This window comes from Lissotriton vulgaris, chromosome 7 (assembly GCF_964263255.1).
Source record: "Lissotriton vulgaris chromosome 7, aLisVul1.2, whole genome shotgun sequence".
NCBI lineage: Eukaryota > Metazoa > Chordata > Amphibia > Caudata > Salamandridae > Lissotriton > Lissotriton vulgaris.
The window spans coordinates 1,330,644,203-1,330,667,240 of record NC_141695.1 but is presented as its reverse complement, the minus strand read 5'-3'; the positions used below and the strand labels follow the sequence as shown (position 1 = coordinate 1,330,667,240).

Below are 23,038 nucleotides of genomic sequence, written 5' to 3'. Positions count from 1 at the left end.
CCAAGGAACTGGGTATAATCAATAACACAATAGAAAAATGTTCCTGAAGGAGTCATTCAATATTATTTTTACAATTTTTCAAATTTATCACAACAGTGAACACGAATTTCACAGTACTCGAGTGACATACAATTCATTAATTATTTTATTGTATTACGTCATATTCTATTTCATTTGCATAAGTGTAAATCATATGTCCTTCTATATACGGCAACAAAAAGATGTACTGTTACTCAGTTCTTTGACATGTACAGTACTTACTGACACTTTTTGTACAAAATATGGATAGTACTTACATATCTACCATATATACATTGTTCAACAACTTTTCGGAATGGGTGGAAGTAGCCATGCCGGTATTTGGACTGCATGGGCTATGTCTAAATATGGGTATGATTTTTATGCCTATATTAGGGCAATGTGAGTGGTACCTATATAAGGGCATGAATCGGGAAAAGTTCACTTGGGTCCAAAAATGCCATACAACACTAGTGTGCTAAGTAGGCATGGCTAGCAGCCTTTTTCTAAAAGCATTTTCTACCTTCCCTGGCCCGATGTGGCAGCTGGGCAGCACTTAGATTTGTTAATTATCAGCTCTTTGATTGGTTTACCACTTAATCTGGCTGCCACACCTAAAACAACTTCTATACTCCTAACTAGAGCGGCTGCCGTGCCAACTTTCAGAATGCCCTAAGTCAGTCTAACATCAAATGGTATTCCCAAGTAAGAATATGAGGGGACCTTACTAATTTCCATTCTGTTAACAAACAAAACATTATATTCTTTGTCTCTGGATCCAAAGACCATTATGTAGATTTTTGTTGAATTTACTATATTTACTATCAGGTCTAAACTATTAATGAAGGCACAGAACTGGCCGGTGAGCAGCCATCACAACGCGGGCATTACCATGCGCTGCCATTACTTCGCTGCTTTTACAACGCAAGTCGTTTCAACGACTTGCGCTGGAGGGCGCTGTTGGAAAAGGAATAGTTTAATTTTCTATTCCAACACCTTCCCTACTGTAACGTGGGCTGGAGTTGGAATAGAAAATTAAACTATTCCACTATCCAGCGCTTACAGCGCAAGTCGTTGTAACGACTTGCGTTGTAAAAACAGCGTCGTAATGGCACGCGGAGTAAAAGCCCGCGTTGTAATGTCATACAACCAACTGGCCTAGTAATCACTCCAAGCCAATTGTAGTCCTGGCAAATAAGAAAGTATAATCGGCATAGATCAGGGCAAGTACACTATGTTTGCCGACCGGGGACAATCAACACTGAGATTCAATAAATATTTTTCTAGACCATTGACGTACAAAGAAAGGGGGGCGGTATGCAACCCTGGCACACAGCACGATCTAGATGAAAACTTTTCTGTTGTTACTCCAGCTGGGCCATACCTCACACTGCCAGTAATACCTTTTACCATTATTTTACCATTATTTAGATAACAGCCTCATTTAGGAATTGTCATCATCCTAAATGTTATTAAGCCTGCATATGGTAAGTGACAAACAATGAAGTTAATTAGAAGAAATCAGAATAGATATAGTGAAATAGACTTGGGTGACCATCAACAACACCTAAAGCCTCCGAGCTCTTTGGGCTCCATTCAGTAGTAAGACTGTGTGCTGCAATTTCTGCTTCTACTTGACTTTACCACCCATTGTAGAATTTTGGGAAAACCAAGCACAAATGTACTTTCTTCGTGTTGTTTTTTTTATTGTTCTCAAGAACAAAAGGTGAAACACAGATACACTCATTGTGATACCTGTAATGTGTTTTCTCTTGCAAGGGTGTCCTTTGTCTAGTCCGTTTAATCATCAGCTTACAGCTTGGGGTTAATTGAAGTGGAAAAACAAGAGCTAGTGCAATTCTCTCTTAACTCCCAGTATGTACACATGTGAAAATGGCACAAACCTGCTTATGCCTCTTTCATCTTTGTGCAAGCCTCTAAACATGTATATAGTTACCATTGGATGATTGCAACATCCACAAGAACATAGTAAGTGTTTTGTGACGTATCCCTATATATGGTGTTGATTAAAAAAAGCAAAAATAGAATAAAATGTTTAAATGAAGATAATTTATTGTAAATATGTTTAATATTTATTTGTTAGCAATATTTCGCATTTGTGTATTTTCATGTTAATATTATTTTTCAATATCTTGTGTTTGTAATAAAAATAATTTGCATTTTGTTATTTTGAAATAAAACGATAATTTTTTTAAATATTGTTTATTATTTTGTTCGTGAATATTTTAATATATATTGTATATTTGTAACATAATTTTTATTATAGTTATATACTGTTAGACAACTTTTTAATGTTGAATCATTTAATTTGATGTTTTAAAATTGCTGTAGTGTAAAAAAGTAAAAATGCAAAAATGCTATATAATATCTATTTTATGAAATAGTAGTCTTCCAATTATTTTGTGCATATTTTTGACTTTACATGCAAAGTATACAGTTGATATTTGTGTACTCAATACTCTTTGACAATATTTTTCTTGACAATATTTTTGTCAGTGATACTTTGTTATACAACTGTGTGCTCACTTCTTGACTACCTCTATAAGATGTCCATCCCTTTACAACCCTCGCATCTCAGCGTAGGTTTCGGATGCCCTAAAAAAACAAGCATCATTCAGCTAATCCTTGACTTAGTCACCCAGCCAGCACCCTAGAGTCCTATACCAACCTCTTTTGGAAGAGCTTACTGCACAAACTCTAATTTAGGCACTATCTACAGCAATGCCTACCACCTGTTGATGGGCCAATTTGCGAACTGGACACATCACTCAAGCAAAGGAGTGGGTTAGATGCACCCTCCTACTTATGATTTACAAAAGGGGGTGGTGATGAACAGAGTGTCTGAATTGAGCAGACCACTCTTACCCAGTCCAAAGATCAGGGCTTGATCCATCACCGTTATTTATCTCACTGCCCCATCCCAGCTCAGAACCTGGCTATATGCAAATCAGTCTGTCCCTGGCCCAGTGCATCATGGGAACAGGGCAGACTAAACTACCAAGCCAATTCTTTACCAGAAAGGAGACAAGCTACCGGGGACCGGTTTCTGGCATTTCAGCCTCTTCGGCCCGGCTTGCTTGAATCCTGATGGAGCAGTGAGAAAGGGACTCATGTCTGAGTATACCCTGCCACACCTATAGTGGCCAAAATCGATTTACAAAAGGGGGTGGTGATGAACAGAGTGTCTGAATTGAGCAGACCACTCTTACCCAGTCCAAAGATCAGGGCTTGATCCATCACCGTTATTTATCTCACTGCCCCATCCCAGCTCAGAACCTGGCTATATGCAAATCAGTCTGTCCCTGGCCCAGTGCATCATGGGAACAGGGCAGACTAAACTACCAAGCCAATTCTTTACCAGAAAGGAGACAAGCTACCGGGGACCGGTTTCTGGCATTTCAGCCTCTTCGGCCCGGCTTGCTTGAATCCTGATGGAGCAGTGAGAAAGGGACTCATGTCTGAGTATACCCTGCCACACCTATAGTGGCCAAAATCGATTTACAAAAGGGGGTGGTGATGAACAGAGTGTCTGAATTGAGCAGACCACTCTTACCCAGTCCAAAGATCAGGGCTTGATCCATCACCGTTATTTATCTCACTGCCCCATCCCAGCTCAGAACCTGGCTATATGCAAATCAGTCTGTCCCTGGCCCAGTGCATCATGGGAACAGGGCAGACTAAACTACATCATGCACTGGGACAGGAACAGACTAATTTGCATACAGCCAGGTTCTGAAACTGGGATGGTGCAGTGAGCTAAAAAACGGTGTTGGATCTAGCCCTGATCTCTTGACTGGGTGAGAGTATTCTGTTTAATTCAGAGACTCTGTCCCTCACCACCCCTTGTTGTAAATATTTTTGTCCACCCTAAGCGTGGAAGGGTATACTCAGATGTGAGTCCCTTGCTCATTGCACCATCAGGATTCAAGCAAGCCGGGCCGAAGAGGCTGAAATGCCAGAAACCGGTCCCCGGTAGCTTGTTTCCTTCCCAGTGTAAGAATTGGCTTTTGTAGTTTGGTTTGCCCTGTTCCCATCATGCACTGGGACAGGAACAGACTAATTTGCATACAGCCAGGTTCTGAAACTGGGATGGTGCAGTGAGCTAAAAAACGGTGTTGGATCTAGCCCTGATCTCTTGACTGGGTGAGAGTATTCTGTTTAATTCAGAGACTCTGTCCCTCACCACCCCTTGTTGTAAATACCCTCCTACTTATGAACAGGTGTTGGGCTGGCAAAAAAAGAAAATAAACTACTAATTCAACCCCCATTGAAGCTGAAAGAGGGGTAGAGAGTGCCGGGCAGGGAAAACAAGTCTTTGGTTGTGGGGTCAAATATTTTAATATAAAATATATTTATGTACAAATGTACACATTCCCTGTGTTCAAGACAATTTAATTTGCCTGACCAGAGGTATTAGTGGCAAAGCAGCACAACTTTCACCCCAGTAGACTTATTTGTATGTCAGTTTGGTTGGAAGGTCTAGTAAGGCTTCGAATCAGTGGAAATGTCCCCAATGTAAAGTCTCAGAGTCAAATGTTACTTGGAAATGTTGGTCCCAAGATGAGCCCCTGTTGAAAGTAAGCTAGGACTTTCAGATTTCAATGGCTGCTCAAGCTAGTTGCAGTTACATCCAAACAAATAAGTAACATTTCAAAATGACCATCCAGAGGTGGAATTACTCAAAATCTACCAGGAACACAAATTCTACCACAGCCTGATAAAGTGTTTAGTTGGAAATATAATTGATTGAGTTCTAACTTACCTGTGCCCACAACCACTGCAAGGAAGAGAATAAGAGTGGCAAACTTCATTTTGCTCAAATAGGAGGTCTTCAAGTTCTTCCCAGGAAGACACCTGGAAAATTGAATCATTTTAAATGACACTGGAATACAATCCCAAAGGGGAAAGGGGCTCTCAAAACTTTCTGGGGTCTTCTTGTAGCTAAGAACAATACTCTTCAATTGACAGGACCATCTGAGAACCATATGCTTTTGGGGTTTTGGTAAGACTTGTGTCAGTTACTCAAAAAACAACCTGACAAATTAAAGCACTGCAACAGTAGAATGTAGGACTCAACTTTTTAATCAGAAACTTTGGAAAGTTAAGTGTATAATTAGTCATTGTTGTACTTGGTTGTTTAAGGGTTTTCATTGCCAATGTAAGAGGGGGTTGAATATGAATAAACAGATCAAATGAATCTTCTGATTGGTTACTGCTATTGATGGAAAATAGGTATTGATTAAGCACTTCGCCTTTGTTCCTAATAAGTTGAGGGAAAATATATATATTTCCTATTATGATGTTTTGCAAGAAGCAGTCCTCAAACTGAACAATCAGGATATTTTTTGATTGTAGTTCAACTATCGAAGTTTCATTATTAATGAATTGCTATTTAGGGTTATAAAAGCTCCACTCAGCTGGCCTGCGTTTTTTTGTAGCAAATACTTCATACTTGATAAAATTTGATATGTTGAGAGGCTTGGTTTTTCACAATTCCTGAAAACACATCACGTAGTGATTAAGGTAAATACCGAGTTAAAGTCTCATCAGGTGCTTGACATTGTCTGTCAACACTGCCAATATTCCATGACCAAGTTGCTAGCTCTGAGACTTAGGACCTGATGTTGATTTTGGGAGACACATTACTCAGCCACAACGATGACGGATATCCCGTCCAGTAAAATATGAATCCCATAGGATATAATAGTATTTATATTTCGGGGACGGAATATCCATCACCGGTGTGACTGAGTAACTTGTTCGCTGAAATCTAAATCAGGCCCTTAGTGACAAGCCTAAAGTTAGGGTTGATTAACAATAGTATAGCAATCCTTTCATACATTTCAAATACTTATTTATTGATATTCCAAAATTCATGTAGTCATTAATGCACTCTATGCCTTTCATATTCCTGATCCTCAGTGATGTTAATTGACTTGAAGAGTTAGTTAACTGGGTAGTTTTAAAAATAAATGGATACTTAGGCAGGGGCGGCTCCTCCGTAATGATGGAGGAGTGTCACTCTATTGGTCAAAGTCAGTCACAGAAAAAAAAGATAATGAAACAATAATATCAATTTATTTTTCTGTTTCTGAGCCAATGTCATTGTAGGGTATTGCGGGCCGGGCCATGGCAGGGGGAGGAGGGATGGGCACTGTAAAGTGTTCATTTCAGTTTGGCCGTCCGTCTTAGACTGGCCACCTCGACATACGCACTCCAACCCAGCTGTGTTGCACAGCCGGGTTGGAGAAACAGCACAGTCTCTTATGAGCTGTCTGAGTGGCAGGCCAGGTAGCTCAGACCAAACCTGGCACTGTCCTTGTGCTAGGTATAGCATGAGAGCAGTGTCTGATTGAAGAGGGGGGGGGTGCTTTCGCAGTGACTGATGGGAAAAGAGAACCACAGAGGCATCGAACAGCATCAGCGACAGAAAAGTTTTAAACATTATTATTATTCCCCGCCCTTCTTCCTTTCCACCCTCTCCACTTTACTTCCTTGTGTGGCAGCAACCACTGTACTTAGGTTTGGTAACTTAAGAAGGAGTAAAGACCCATAATGAGTAATCTGCTCTCTTTGCCTATATTTTGACACAATCATACTGGTGTCCCACTTCTTTCTAGTGAATTCACATGTATGTCCTTGACTGTAGAGGAAGCAAGGCTAGGCTGATTGAATATATTTTCTTTGATGGGTTTTCCGTGAATAGGATCATGCCCAAAAAGTTACTTGTAGTCTTTAAAGCTGAAAGGATTCATTTAGATTTTACGTGGTCATTTGGCCTTTTTTCAGTTCTGTGTAATTTACAATAATTGTAATTGTCAGCAAGAAATAGGTATGAAGAAACTGAGGCTTGCTGTGGGAAAAGATGCCATAGAGATTTTGCTAGAATCCCTGTGAAATTGTAATAGACCAGGTATGGCTTCAAAGATACCAACACTACTTCATGGAACATAAATTGGTGTGACATCCAGGTCATGAGTGGCAGCAGTGCTTTTTAAGTAGTTCAATTCAATTGGAAGATGCCTAGCAACTTTCTGTGTGTTTTGGCTCCTTTGCTGTTGTTCTAGTTCATTCACCCTCATACCTGTCCTTCATGTTTGTTGCTTTGATCCTTGCTCAGATTACTTAGTTACCCGGCTTCTGCCTGAATTTTGACCTGTATTTTAATTATGATTTGGCTTAGTTTGTTTTATTTGTCTCTTGGTTGTCTCTTTTTTTCAGGTTTGCTTTCAACCTGGAGTTCACCATATCTGATACCTGCTTTCTCCACCTTGGCTTAGGCTCACTGTGCCCTGCCACTCTGAAGCCAGTAAACATAACAAAAACCATCTTTGTTATTACTCATCTTCTGTTTGTGAGCGGTAGTAAATATTTGTCTGTTTTAGCATCTGTACTATGGGGCTTTACATTAATCTGTAGGAATACTACCATGATTCTCCTGAAGTCTGAGAGCCGCACCACATGATATTGTGGGGCTCTGTCCATCTCTTTTCTCCCCCACTCACATTCCTTGTTGCCTCAAGAATGTTGTTCTGCTATCCATGCTTACTCATGATAAGCATAATTAAATCCTAGAGAGTGTGCCTGATTGTCATTAAACTCTCTCGTTCAAGATCTGTAAATCCTTTACAGTTTGCCACACTGTAATATTCTTTGTCATGAGTTCTAATCCCAATCTGCGGCAGCTATGGTGCAGTATATTATTGGCCACTAGTAGTTAATGATCATATTTATTACATTCTTTGAAACAAATAGCTCTAAATCCAGAGATTCTGTTAATCAAAATTCTAGTAGTTCCGCTTCACATAGAACATGTGACTCCACGCAGACGTCTAAGGTCTTCTATGTGGGGTCTCCTAACATGGTGCCACCTGATAAATTCACATGAGATCTACCGTTTCTTTAGTCTATACTGACTCAGGATAATCTGCATGTTTTAGTGGGACTGCACAGTTTTCAATGGTTACCTCAAAGCTTTCAGCGCACCTTGGCTTAATCACCTTATGGCAAGGTGCTAAATATGTTATTACCTATATTAATCAATCCACTCAATTAAAGTCAGAATCAGTGTGGACTGATGAGGCTTAACCCACTGCTTTCAATCACATACTAATATTGCTTTGTTGCTGGTGACCAGTTAGCCAACTAAACCTAATGAATTAATTGATGTAGTGCTTCGAATAGATTATCAGTAAAAACAAATGAGTGCAGAAAAATGTGGGAATCTGGTGGATATATTCTAACTGTCCAACTGACACCAAGCAAGTCACACCTTTGGAAGAGACCATACAAATTAGCAATGCCGGAAAGTCTTTGTCCCAAGCATAAATAGATCATAAAATAATTTAATATGAGATAGCAGGGCATTTTTGGAGGAAATGTCCACAGAAGGAGTGAAACAAGAACACCCAACCTCAATTTTCAAGCCAAGGTCAGGCGATTCAGATCTACAAGTGCCTGCTCAAAGTAGAGCAGGCTTTTGTTGAAGGTCAAGCCAGCCACTTCATTTTGCCCACTTAAATCTTAAATGTTGGATATTATTTGACTTGTGGTAGTTGGCTGCTTCATGGGCCTACAAGTCACAGAATTACAAAATATTCCTACAATGAGAAAGACCACAACCGAACTCATTAAAAATATAAGCTGTACATCCTTAACCGCAAGTGAGGTTTATATAGCATTCAGAACTAGTAACAGCTCAATTAACATTTAGGACATTGTGCACAAATCAGTTTTGGTTTAATATATACTTCTAATTTCTACATTGTCTCTGGAACAATTTGGCTCCACCAACATATTCAGGCATCACATTTGAAACCTTCTAATGTGCAATTTACCTGAGAATACTGCAAAGAGCATTGCTTTCTAAAAGATTTGTCTCAATAAACAAATCCCTTATCTTGATGCTTCATTTTGCATGCAACTGAAATTGAGTACCACATTCCTGAACCTTATGTATCATTCCAGGATGTATTTAGCAAAAAGAGTACCAATTTCTTGCCTCCTCACAAGGAGTATGATTGATAAATATAATTGTTTTCAAAACATAGATTCCACATAGAGGGACACATTGGCTGACCATGAAGAAGGATAAACATTTGGAGAAAAATATTGATGATAATTTAACTAACAACTGCATCAGATGTTCCACATTAATGACAGGGGCAACCATGTTGATCAATGCTGATTGGTGATATGAGACCATGTGTGGATTATCGAGAATTGAATGCTGCTATTGTAAAAAATCTGTACATTTGGACATTGATTTTAGACCTTTTAGAGCAAGCCCACACTGTCAAGCTATTTGCCAAGTTAGACTTGAGAGGAGCTTTTCATTTTGTTCAAATCAAAACTAGTGATGAGGGGAAAAACCACTGATTAGACATACAAGAGGCACAAGGGCATTTAATAACTCACATTTGGATTACTATTGAAAAATAATATTTTTGAGGTTCATTATCCTTCATTTGTGGGGTTCATCTTATCAGATAAAGGAATTAACAAAAGGGATCTGTGGTGGTGGATTGGCCCAAACTTTGCAATGTAAAGGACATAAAGAGATTGTTACAATTTGCCAACTATTAAAATAATTTCATCAGCTCCTTTGTTCTATTTGCATTTTTGTTTACAAGAGAGCTGTTATTACACCTGAATGTATTTCTAAAATTGATCCAACTGCTTCGCCATTATGTTGCTCATGTTCTCTACCTTAGGTGCCTAATTCATTTATTATACTATTTCCCTCTTGTGTCCAAGTGGTTAACAATCTTCCAATGTAATATTTAATTATCAATTCAGAATGTTTTCTTTGAATCTGTGTCTTATGACTTTGATCCTATTTCACCTACACCTTTGTTGTTTGTTCTTTTAATTGCACTTGCTTTTAAGGGTATACTTTCCTGTTGGAAAGACACTTCTAAGTTATCTGTATCAACATGGTGGGGTTTTATTTGTGATGTCCATTGAATATCTACACTTTCTTCACTATTAAACGTACGCCAGATAATTAAATCAGATCTATTTTGGCTACCCTTTACTACATATATATCCACTTACTAACATGTAATTCATTATCATATTTCTACTTCTCTCATTGTCTTTTTCTATCCTTTACTCTTCTTTCCTTTCCTACTGTCTCCCCACATTTATTTTCTTCTTTCTATTTTCCCCCATCGATTTATTTTTACATACAATGTTATGATTACGTTATACTCATGGGTTTCTCTTATTGATCCTCATTTCCTTACTTCTTGTAATATTATGTAGTTCTGGTACTATTGCTTTATATTCCATGTGTTTATTGCTATTGATTTATGAATATTCAAATAAAAAACAATTTAATAAAAAAAAGAACACTCATTCCACTAATCTCTAAATGAGTCCTTCCCTATGTCATTAGTTTGGGCTGAAGGGGGTCAGTTTCAACCAGAAGTGACCTTGAACTATCACAATCTCATTCTGCAAAATCATAACTATTGCACTCACCTGTGGTTGCCGTCTACAATTCAGGAAGCTGACTGTTGTGCTCACTGTTTCAGGTCAGCCCTATATAAGAGTCTCTGACAGTGCCTATTGGCTCCACTTCTAGGCCTGGGGTAGTGAGGAGTAAACATGACACACAATTTTCAGGCAGACAATAACTATTCTAATATCAAGATAAACAAAAAACAGGGTCTATTATAAAGACAATGTATTCTTGAACACATGCACTAGACAGGTGAGGACACCAAGCAGTGTCTGTCATGCTTCTTTTACCCTTGTGACACTCTAGTGTATACAGAAGTTGTCCTTCTCTCCAGTTATGTGTACATAAATATCCTAAGAAGTCAATTGCCCACTTACGCAGAACTTTGCTTTTAATTTAATTTATTAAGACAACATTTAAAGCTTTTGAGATTAAGTGCTAAAATAAATTCATCTGCTTTGAAGAATCAACTTGGATAGAGAGCATGTGAACTGGCACCTTCGTCTAAGTTGATTAAAACAGAAAACTGAAATATTAGGCTTGAAATGTATTAGCACGCTCTCTGATGAAGCTATTCACACATAAACTGGAATGTCTCTATTCACCTTTCTGAGTGGGCAATATTTCTGTTATAAGATTGTACCTGACTGTCTCTTACGTCTGATCAAATGGACACATTAATGTGAGTGTGACCATTTATTTGTGTGCCTCTGCAATCTCCACCTTCAGCCATACGATTAGGCACATGCATTCGAGGTATGAACAGGATCTCTCTCCCAAGCTGGAGGGGCCTGTTCCTCCGCTGGGTAAATGGCAGATTTCTATTTTTTAAACGGCTTTTCATTGTTTTATGAACTAAAAACAGCATATGGTAGACCATGTATAGCCAACACTGTAAAGTAGGAAAGGCAAATCATATCAAAGTAATACATAATTCCCTCTTGCGTATCTCATTACAATGTCGCAGGCCCTCATATCAGCATCAACTTGGCTATACTTTTTGAAAATGGTTCCATCACTGCTCCAAATTATTTTGTGTTCACTCAGGCAACTCCTATTTTCACACACCACTTTCTCCTTCAAGTCACTGTAATCCATATCCTGTAGCCATTCTGTCTTTGTCGGGTCAGTGGGTGCATGTCAGTCTTCAGCAATGTCTCTTTTTGCCACCAAATAACCACTTTCAGTAACAGTTCATTCCAATGCTATCCCCTACAAGATGGTTCTGGCATCCCACACAATGGAAACCCCAACCAAGGCTGCCTGAATCTTGGGCTAGTTCATGGATATCAGAGAACATTCCTACATTATATGTAAAAAGGAGCCTGCTTCCACTCATCTCACACAACCTGAATAGGGTGTCATTTTATGAAACCTGACAGAGGCATAATAATTTTGATGGAAACATTTAAATTAGGGGTGGGCGGAATTAGCTAGTTCACGCCAAGCAAACCTCCGGGAAATGGTAAAAAATCTCAGCGAGCACGCATAAATTCCGTAAACAAGCGGAATTGCTTGTTCCGCCCGTTCGAATGATTTTTTCCTGTTCGCGAATGCTGTTTGCATGCTCGGGGGAAAATATCTTGCGAACAAGCAAAAAAAATTCCCCTAAGATGCTGCATATCTCGCAGAATTTATGGCAATTCTGTGTTCTCAGTGGAACGCGAAATTATCCAAATTCCGTGAGCGGAATGGAATTTACCACCCAGGCCTAATTCAAATTGGATATGACATAATCTAAATGAGATTGTCGACTCACTTCCTGCTATTTTGGCTTCTTGCCAGTCACTGTCATCAAGCACGCCCATTTCTGTATTCCACCTCTCCCTCAACAGCAAAAGAGTCAGGCATGTAAACTCCCAGGCCTAATATATTCGGAACCACCGTTGTTTTCAGTCTTTTCTAAAGCCAGTATAGATTCCAATCCTACATCAGGTTGGGGGTTTTGTTCTTTTTTCAAAATTCCAAGGCATGCCTGACCTGCTGCAATCAACCGTACTATGACCTATGCAATTCATACACATCACTAAGGTCTGCCATCATTTGAGTTGTGTGGATATCCAAATATCTCCAAGGTGATAAATGTCTGTTTTGTCCCAAGGTTCAAAGCCCTCCAATTTGGACGCTGAGGGAATACAGTCCCCCACCCACAACTGGGTCCTCTTCCTACTTCATGCAAAACATTTTAAACTTTTAAATCAACAGTCAACAGATACCCTTGATATTGATGGTATGGCCTTGCAGGAGTTGGGAGAGGGACATTCCCATGCTATATAGTGTTGTCCGTACCCCTATTTCATCTAGGCATGCAAGTCCAAAAAACACAGTCATTGATGTAAAGCTTCTTAGCCACCCAGTAGCATAATTGCACATTCACTATCCTAAGACTGCTGTCAGTTATGAAGGACCTGCGGGTAGAAACATCCATCATTAGCTTTTTGAGGGGCCTATACTCGGTATGTAATGCAAGGGTCAGATATGTTATCAGAGGGTAATGCAGAGAAGCATTCAGGGTAGAGAGGGGGGTGATACAGGCCTGCGTCCTGGCCCCCTTTCTGTTCTCGTTATATATAAACAGTGTGGGTGTGGTGCTGGCTGCTTTGCCAAAGATCTACCGCAAGTAGCGATTTGCCCTGTACCAGCCCCTCTCTATGCTGACGACACCGTCCACATGGTACAAACTCCACTTGCTCTTCAGTCCCTGCTGACAAATTTTTCTGAATACGTGCAGGATATCGGGCATTTGGTAAACTAATCCAAAAGTTTTATCATGCAATGTGGGAAGAAAACCACTAACTAGAGAGATCTAAAAATACATGGAAAAACTATAGGCTTTGCTAGTACTTTTTTCTATTTGGGGATTTTATTTGATAAATAGTGACTATGGAATGAGGCAATCTCCAACAGGAAGCTGCAATGTAGTAAAGCCTGTATGGCACTCAGAGGGTTTACCAGATACCTGGGCTTAAATCCACCAGAGCTGATGATGTCAATTTATAAGGCTAAGGGCACATGCCTCAAGCATTTTTGGCTTAACAAACGGGCTGATTAGCGGAATCGGGCCATTTGCGAAGGTAAAAAATGCTTTAAACCTTAATTTGTGATTTGGTAACCTGTTAACGAATCACAAAATGGTTTTGCGATTCGGTATTTGGAAGGGGCATGCTTAGGGCATCCCTTCCAAATATCGAATCCTAACTGTATGCATGACATTCAAATATTACCTCCTACTTCAAGTAGATGGAAACCCATTTGCAAATGAGAGCGGTCCCCAAGGGACCCGTTCCCCTTTGTGAATGGTTGTAAAAGCATTTTTAAGAGCAAGCAGTGGTCCCACGAACCACTAAAATCAATGTTTGTTTAATTATCAGGGCCACCTGGAGTACTTTGAGAATCCTGAGACAATAGACCTTATTAGTAGGGACTCTATGAAAAACTAAACCATAACACATCTGGAGAACGTCAGACTTACATCCGAAACCTGCAACCCAGTGTTTTGAAAAATCAAATGATTTTAACAACTTCTGATATGCAACCCTATCTTAAAACAGCTTTAACTGCAAAACATAAGTTTGCTCTGACTCATCTAAGACTAGGCACCTTTGACTGGCTGGTCAGTTTTTCCAAACATGAATGACTGGTCTACAATTTTAACCAGTTTCCCCTGTAGTGATGTTATGGCTCAGAATACTATGCATGTGGTATTTTTTTGTAGGAGTTTTAACCATCAGAGGAAGCACAACATTATACCAATTCTAAGAGGTGCACATTTCTCGCAATGTCGACCTGTGTATTTATACATCCAATCCCCGGAGATTTGCTGTAGTATGGCATCTTTTATGTGGGCTGTTATCAATGTTAGAAAGAAAATCCTGCTAACTTTCCCACAATAAAGAAATTAGGATGCAATCTCTATGGTGTATTGCTGGGAGGCGATATGTGCTTGAAGTACATCTCATCTAATGTATTTGTATGTCCCTATAACTGACTAAATTTGAGTATGCTTGCTAGGGCAGGTAGGAAGCACATGACAAACCCAATATCAGATTTTTGTCCTCCTTCTCCACTCTAGTTTTGCTGAATTATGGACGATTCCGTTATAATAACTATATGTTACCACAGGGAAAAGAATCCACCAAGTTGTGAATGCCTTTTTTAAGTGCTGTATATCAACTCTTTTTATTAATATATTGTGGTATTGTTATTTGATTGTAAACCCCTTTTCACTATTGTCTTTAAAGATATAATTATGCATATATTATGCATATATCTTGAGCCGGTCCAATGAATTGTATCTTTTTAATGTTTTTATATTTGTACTGTTTTATATATTGATTTTATGGATGGCTAATTGCCTCTAAATAAATGTATTAAATACAAATAGACTGCTGTTATATGGTGGCTGCACACAGTTCATGAATGCCATTCTAGGTGGCCTATCCCCCAAAAGAAAGAAGTGATGTTGAGTGCAATGATTTAAAAGAGGTTGAAGGCAACAATAGGGGATAGTTTTGGAGAATATAAAACTTTTGTGGCAGTGAGATCATATTTGACTGCGCCACTCTACCAATGTTGGAAATCGGGAGGCCACCAATTGTGTTTGCATTTTATGTAGTTGCAGGGCTTTGTTCCATTTACAACTCTCTTCTTGGTAAAGAGATATGTAACTCCCTAGGTATTTAAATGGGCCTCCAGTGACCGGTAGCCCAGGGACAGCAAACATGGCATCTATGTCACATCCTACGGGGGCGGGGGGGGGGGTTGAGCATTAAAATGGATTCATGTCAAATAACTCAAAGTCATCAGGCATTACAATATACATTGAGGATTTGTATATTTCTGGGGACTGAAATCTGTTGGTCTTGTACAAAGAGCAGCATGCTGTATAACGCAATGCAGTCCTCTAATACTCTACCCAGTCAAGACCACTAAGTTGAGCATCCTGGGATATCCAAATAGGCAGTGTAGTTATAATGAAGAGGACAGGGGACAATGGGCACCCCTGCTGTGTCCTCCTCTTTATTGGAAAGGGTCTGGAGAGCCCACCATTTTTCACACCTTGGACCATGTGGAGGAATACAAAAAGTATACGTAAGACAAAAACATTGGTCCAAATCTCATTTTTTTTCCAGGACCTGGTAGCAGAAGGACCAAGAGATCGAGTCAAATGCCATTCAAATATCAATTGAGAGCAGCATTGCCGGCTGATGTATTCTCTAAACGTTTGCTAAGGCTTCATAAGCTCATCTAAGGCAGTCTGGTCCCATGGAAAGGGATGAAAACATTCTCATCAACACCTATTACAGTCCTTACTACCTTTGTGAGTCTGATGACCAGTAGCTTGAATATCATTTTAGCCTTGATGTTTCGTAAAGATATCAGTCTGCATGAGGCATATATGTTGGATATCTTACCAGTCTTCGGCATGACCACTATGATTAAACCACTGAGATCATTAAGCCTTGTCTCTATGTGAACTGCTTCTTGGAACATGGCTTCCTGTGGATCCACCAATTTGCTGGCTGATCTTTGAAAAATTCCAGTAGGGCCAGGTGTTTTTCCAGAGGACATGGATTTAATTGCTTACAATATTTGGGAACCATAAATGGGCATATTCAATATTTCTCTGTCACTTCTCTGTAGTACCGAGACTGGAGTGTGGTGCAGCATTGAGTTATTTATCTTAGCCTGAGTTATGCGATCTTTTCAGTACAACTGCGTGTAATAATTTGTGAAGGGTTTGGCAATCTCCGTTTTGAGGTCACCAGTCCCCTATGACACTCAGCTACATCTTCCGGTTTGACATTTATTAGAGCAGTTTCCCTAGCTTGTCCACCTGTTTGTATACTATCTACTGGGATGCCACCCATGCCTTTTAGGCTATATCCATTACCATTTCCCTAAGGGACAGCCAGGCCGCCTTCCGATGCCTAAAAACCTCTGCACCTCGAGTCTCAATTGAACGCCTCCTTATTTTATTTATTGAGGACTCAAGATCTGTTTACTCTCTATGTTGACTTGCCCTGTATGAGATGTTACCCAGAACCAGAACTTTTAAGGTGGTCCCAGAGTAGAAGGTGAAGTCATGTTCATGTGGGTGCCATGTTAAAAAGGTATCTCTTAATCTTAAAGTGGACACCAACTCAGGAAGTGAGGTTCTCCATCCTGTCTTGATGGAATGAGCTGAAAATAAAGAAGGGTCTTTGAAGTGCACACAGGACCTTTCCTCATAGTCCTGGCTCCAGACTCACTACAGGGGGGTAATCAACCCTTTGTGTGGTGACAGGTCACTGCCTATTCAGGTGTATGTGTCAGCTGGCCGCCTTCCCATCCTGCCCAGGATGAGCCATCAGGATGCAAATAGGCACTCAAACACACCTAACCTTCCTTTGTGTGTGGTTGTCTAGAGGGAATGTACAAAGTCAAGCTGTCGCCCACCCCAGATATGTATTGGAGACAGGCTAGAGACAAACAGAGCTTTGAGAGCAGAGACGTGTCAACTTTCTATAGTGGTATCTCTAAAATAGGAATGTTAAATCCAACTTCACCAGTAAAGGGGATTTAACATTACATTCCAATTATATTACACATTCCAGAGCTACTCCTTCTCAATCATGATTTACAGCTTCTCAGTGTGCTGATTGTTGTACGGGATTGAAAGGAGCGCTTAGCGGAATACCGCTACTTACCAGGGGTCGAGAGGAGCACTACCGCTTTTCTAAAGGCCATTGAGGGCTCTTTGGACATAGTGAATATGCCGCATTCAGGTTACCGGACTCTAAGTCCCAGAAGGCTCTGGGCTGCCATCACCTGCAACGGGGCTTGTCACCGCCCACTGCACCGTTTCTATAAAACATTTGGCTACTTCCGCTGCGCGGGAGCGCGTGGGAGCGTCCCGGGAGAAGCCCGGGACAAGGGCGGGGCCGTCTGCGGCCGGAGGAGGCCGGAGGAGGTCGGGCAGGGCCAGTTCTTTAACCTCCCTCCCACCGTTCTAGTATTTGTGAGGTACTGTGCAAAGTGTAGTGCTATCCCACTATTAATGTAATATAGAGCTTGCTGTATCAACACACTATAAGAGTATCTTACATGGCAATGTCTACATGAACAGGAAAGGGCAGGAGGGTGGGGGGGCTGCGTTTGTGGCACGCTAGACCAGTTCATTACCCGAGCATATTCGGTACTTGAAAAAGAAATTGCTATTAACGAGCGGCGCCTTTCTACTGAACCATTGAACCATAAGCGTTCGTCTTTGGGGCCACTATCGTTGGCTGTCTCCCCTGCCAACATTGACGAGCCCTCTGAAGGCATCCTACTCAGCAATGTATCGATTAGTTCAAGTAGCACAGGGGAGAATCTTGAGAGGTCCGTTGTGCAAGGACATATAACTCAGATGGACCCCTTGATTCTATCGCAGACGGTCACCTCAAATAGGAAACACGCATGCATCAGTAACACAATGCCCCCCCAGGGAACTTTAGTGCAGTCTGAGTCTGTGACCATCACAGGGCCTAATCTAGCTCCCATCAAAAGAAAAAGAGTTGGTAGCGGCCAGAAGGGGGGACCCCCAAAAACTTCTAAGAAATTTAAAACAAAAACACATAATGTAAGCGAGAAAACAATGGGCCCGGGGAGGTCAGTAAAACCTACATCTCTACCACCAAGAGTCGATTCACCTGCAGGTAGCCCGGTTTCTCGTAATCTATCTGAGTTGGTGACCCCTTGCTTAGAGCCACTTTCTTCTATAGGTTCCATACCCCAGACTCTTCCCATTGCCCAAATAGAGCAAATTGCGAAATCACTTATACTCCCGATACTCGAGAGGATAAAGGTATTGTCGGAGAGGTTGGACAGATTTGAACAAGCCACACTTGACAATTTCTTTTCCATTAAGACATTAATTAAATTACATTCTAGAAATAGTCAGGGCGATTGTGAACCGAGACAAAATCCTCTGGCAGATTCCACACTTATACCTGTGTTGGAATCAGCAAATATTGCAGCGACTTCCGGGTCTCTGTCCGGAATGAATCCTGCAGCTATACCTACTACAACCCATAGTGCCCAGGTATAGATATAAAAGAACCCCCCGAGGCGCACCCGAGCAGGGCCAGGAGGCAGATAACAATCAAAGCAAAACAGCCAGGCATTGTAGTGACCAACTTACATCAAAAGAAAAGCCTGGTATGGCAACGTCAGATAACCAAAATCCAATCCATATCAACCTGTCCCCCGAATGTCTTCCCTATGTAGTGGTGATAACTGGAGTTCCACAGCTAAAGGCTGGTAAATCGGAATCCTATCACGAACTCAAAAATAAAACCACTTACTGGTTGAATAAGAACAGACCGCTCCCGAGCCAAATTGACGGTCATGTCCTCTTTGTAAGAAGGGTAAATTGGCTTGGCAACAGGGTTAAGGATATCTCTGGGGACTGTATCCTTGTAAATTTTAGGGACGTTCGTGTTGCGAGGTTCATATGTAATCAACAGTTTGGTCAGGATTGTAGTGGAATTGATACCTTCGATCTGAATCACTTCCACTTGCAATCTGCATACTCGCAGCACACGCAGAATCCCCATTACCCACTCTGGGGGGGGGACAAGGTGGGTCTACCTATAACAATCATTGTACCCACATAGCACCCGGCCTCAGCAGAACCCCTGACTTTTACGGGTTGGATTGTGGATATTGACACGATGATTACTGTGCCCTTAATTTCTCATTAAATGCCATTGATAGGTCCTGGTCTGCTGGCAGTAGGAAGTTTGTAGAACAGCAAGGGACTTTTGGAACTTTTGATAGTTTTCCTCTATCTAATGCCGCTAGCCGCACAAGCAGGTTAGTGCGAGAACTATCAATTATTCAGAGTAACTGTGGGAGCCCTAAGAGAGAAGGAAGACCACAGGAGACTCTAATCGGGCCTGGAATAAACGGCATTCAGGCCTTTTGCGATGAATCCCATGGAATTAGTCCGACCCTGCCAGACCAATTCACTAAGCTGGGAAAGACTCCTGTCTCGCAGGCTATTAACCTGTTGTATCTTACAACAGACCCTGCTGGGTTGCAAGATAGTACATATATAGCGCCAATAAATATACCCCCGGTTTTAGCTGTAGTTGATTCTCCCATAAAGATTCTGTGTTGGAATATAGCGCGCATCTCCAAGAAATCAAATCTCCCAGACTGGAATATTTTGGTTGAGTCTTACACAATCTGTATTTTCCAGGAGACCTGGAGCCTGGTGCCCCACTATAAAGTCGGCTCTACCACCTTCTTCTTACCACCAGTATCCCCCTCCACAGGAAGAGGCAGCAATTCAGGTGGGCTCCTAATATGGGTTAGTGTCTCTCTGGGATGTACCATTAAGCAAATGCAATGCAATTCCCCTGACATCTAGAGGATCTCAGTAATTGGTGTACAGAGAGGGAGAACAATGGAAATATTTAACATTTATGCCTAAGGCACTAAAGGTGGCGCTCCATCACCCATAGTTACTCTCCTGGAAAATGAATTCAGGCACTGCTATCACAACACGCACGTGCTGATTGCAGGGGACTTTAATTGTACATCTGAGCCCCTTGCGGCAGAGGACATCTTAGATATTGCCGAGGATGATGTCAGGAGGAGTAATCCTATACTTGCAATCCAACCGATAAAGAGGTGGTCGCAACGGGTTATACAGTTGACCACACTAGTCATGGAGTTTGGCTTAAGAGCAGCAAATGGTAGAACTGTTTCAGATCCAACTGGGGCCCACACGTATAATAGGGTCAATCATTCCACAAAGATTGACTATATTCTCCTTGATTTTAAGCTTTGGCGCTTTATGCAGGATATGGAAGTTCACTCGATTACTGATAGCGACCACAATCTACTTTCTTTGAGTTTACATCCTTTGTGGCCATGTGTGCATGGGCCTGTAGCACTAACCGAAACAATGTCAACCTCAGAAGTTCGTCCATCCAATTGTCGAAGGCGCCTGAAATGGTGCAAAGTTGCTCTGGATGAGGCGAAAGCCAAGAATATTGGGGCCCTCCTGCTATCAGCACAGACTAAGTTGAATATAACCCTTGCAGATCGATCTGATCCATCTAGGGTGTCGGTAATGTTTCAAGACACCATTAAAGCACTGGGTAACCTATTTTTAGTCCAAAACAAAGGTGTGACACAGAGAGAGCTCCGTAAGCCAAATGACAAAGAGGGTTGGTATACAACAAAATGCCGTCATAAGAAATCTGCACTAATCAAGGCAGTTAAGTGTAAGTCCCAAGTACTGATCCAGCTAGCCAGGAAAGAGTATAGACGGACTGTTTTAGAAGCAAAAAAAGAGTGGGAGGACCACTATTGGCAAGCACTCGAGGAGGCCAGCATTGGGCGAGTTGCTGGCCATTTCTGGAGTATAATAAGATCTAAGAATAGTCCTGCAAACAATCTTATATCGTGTAATATTGCAGGCCAAACGTGGTTCGACCACTTCTCAAAACTGTACTCGTTTCCACAGGGTGGCTCAAATGAGTCCATTTCTCAAAGCTTCTCGGCAACTTTGGGGGAACCCAATAACTACCCATATACACAGAAAGAAGTGGAATATGCGATTAAGTGCATTGTGCCACATAAAGCAGCAGGCCCTGATGGCATCCCCAGAGACCTTCTACGCTCTGACCTGCCCAAAAGGGGAAAGCTTATTTCCATCTTAATTAACGCCATGGATAACGGCGCTATAATCCCTGAGTCGTGGAAGGGGGCAGAGGTCGTCCCAATCTTTAAAAAGGGGCACAGGGGCGACCCTGCCAACTACCGTCCGATAAGTCTGATCGACTCCACTTAGAAGGTCGCCGGGAAGGTGGTACTTGAGAGAATTTTGCAATGAGCTGACGAAAATAAAATCCTCTTGGACTACCAAGCAGGATTTAGGGCCGGAACTGGGACCATAGAGCAGGGATTTAGATTGCTACTTATTTATTGGAAAGTGGTCGTCATGGGAAAAGGCAGTATTTACCTCGCATTTATTGATCTAAAGACTACCTTCGACCTGGTGCCTCGGGAACGTTTATGGGAGTGTTGTCCGAAATGGGGATTCCCTCGAACATCTTGTCAATTTTAGTGAGGCTCCACAAGGGTAACTTTGCTCAAGTGAGGTGGGGCCCACAGTGACAGAAGACTAATAGAATCCCAGTGAATAGGGGCGTCCGCCAGGGATGTGTCCTTGCTCCCACCCTGTTCCCACTTTATGTGAACGGTGTGGTGGAGCACTTACTGAAAAGTCCATCTGATGCACCATCCCTGGTGGGCGAGCGAATTCCAACTCTCCTATTCGCTGATGATACCCTCCTCCTTTCCAAGTCCCCTGTGGGACTCCAGAGCCTCCTAGATAGTTTCCAGTCCTTCTGTATCCTGAGAGGCATTGTAATAAACACAGATAAGACCAAGTACTTGGTACTGAATCCACCAAAAAAGTTGGGCAGGCCCCCAGTCTTGAATCTTGTATCTTTGGAAAGGGTTACCGTATTTGATTATCTTGGAATACCTATTACCGATTCCATGCAGTGGAACCCTCACATACAGAAAATGCTCTTATGCCACAAAAGGGTAGCGGGAGCCATCCTCAAGGAACAACGTTCTTCATCAATTAGACCCTTTGCCCCGGTTATAGAAATATACAAGGCAAGAGGAGTAAGCTCGGCCCTATACAGAGCCGAACTGTGGGGTGCAAGTAATATTGAACAGTTGACAATATCGGAAAATAAATTCCGTAAAGATATAATGGCACTCCCCCAGAGCACCCCTACGATCCCACTGTTACTTGAATTGGGGTGTCACTCGATTAATGATCTGGTAAAAGTCCGACCGCTCTTACTATGGGCTCGGCTGTGGCGATTATTGTATGTATGTGGTTTTTCCAAGTTTTTGAGATGGGCCTGGTCCATCAGATTGAAAAGGCTAACAGAAAATATTTAATTTGTGATTTTACACTTATGTGAGAGTAGCATTATTTTTCTACTCTGCGTCTTATCCTTGATGTAATATGTGTACTTTTAAGAAAAATTGTACGAAGTTGGCACCTCAGTGTCCATGTTGACGAAAAATGAATTTCTTTTATGATGTTAAAGTAATTATCTATGCTTATGCTTTTAAGATATGTTTTTATCGAAATACAGCCTTTTTCATACTCATACTAGAGGGAATGCACAAAGTCAAGCTGTCACCCTCTTTCTAAAATAGTAATGTTAAATCTAACTTTACCAGTAAAGAGGATTTATCATTGCCATGCCTATGATATGAAACATTCCAGTGCTTCTCAATCAGGAATTACAGGTTAAAAGGGTAATAAGGAATTCCTAATATTAATCACTGAAAGGAGTAGGCCTCACAGTAATGAAAAGCAAGTATATGTCCTTCACTATCAGGACATGCAAAACTTCACAGTACATGTCTTACCTTTTACTTACACAGAAGTATGCCCAATGGGCTACCTAACACCTACTTTAGGGGTGACTTTTGCGTAATAAAAGGGGAGTTTAAGGCTTGGCAGGG

At 41.2% G+C, this 23,038-nt stretch overlaps 2 long non-coding RNA genes across 3 annotated transcripts in view; one reads left to right on the top strand and one right to left on the bottom strand.

The window, feature by feature from the left end:
• Positions 1-10,642, bottom strand: part of LOC147703624 (uncharacterized) — a 163,377-nt gene extending 152,735 nt beyond the window's left edge. Inside the window, exons 1-2 of the long non-coding RNA XR_015297587.1 lie at positions 10,525-10,642; positions 4,802-4,893 (exon numbers count right to left, since the gene is read on the bottom strand). This is a non-coding gene — a long non-coding RNA (uncharacterized LOC147703624). The remainder of the gene's footprint in view (positions 1-4,801; positions 4,894-10,524) is intronic.
• Positions 1-23,038, top strand: part of LOC147703623 (uncharacterized) — a 145,715-nt gene that overhangs the window by 101,166 nt on the left and 21,511 nt on the right. The gene's annotated exons all lie outside the window — the stretch shown is intronic.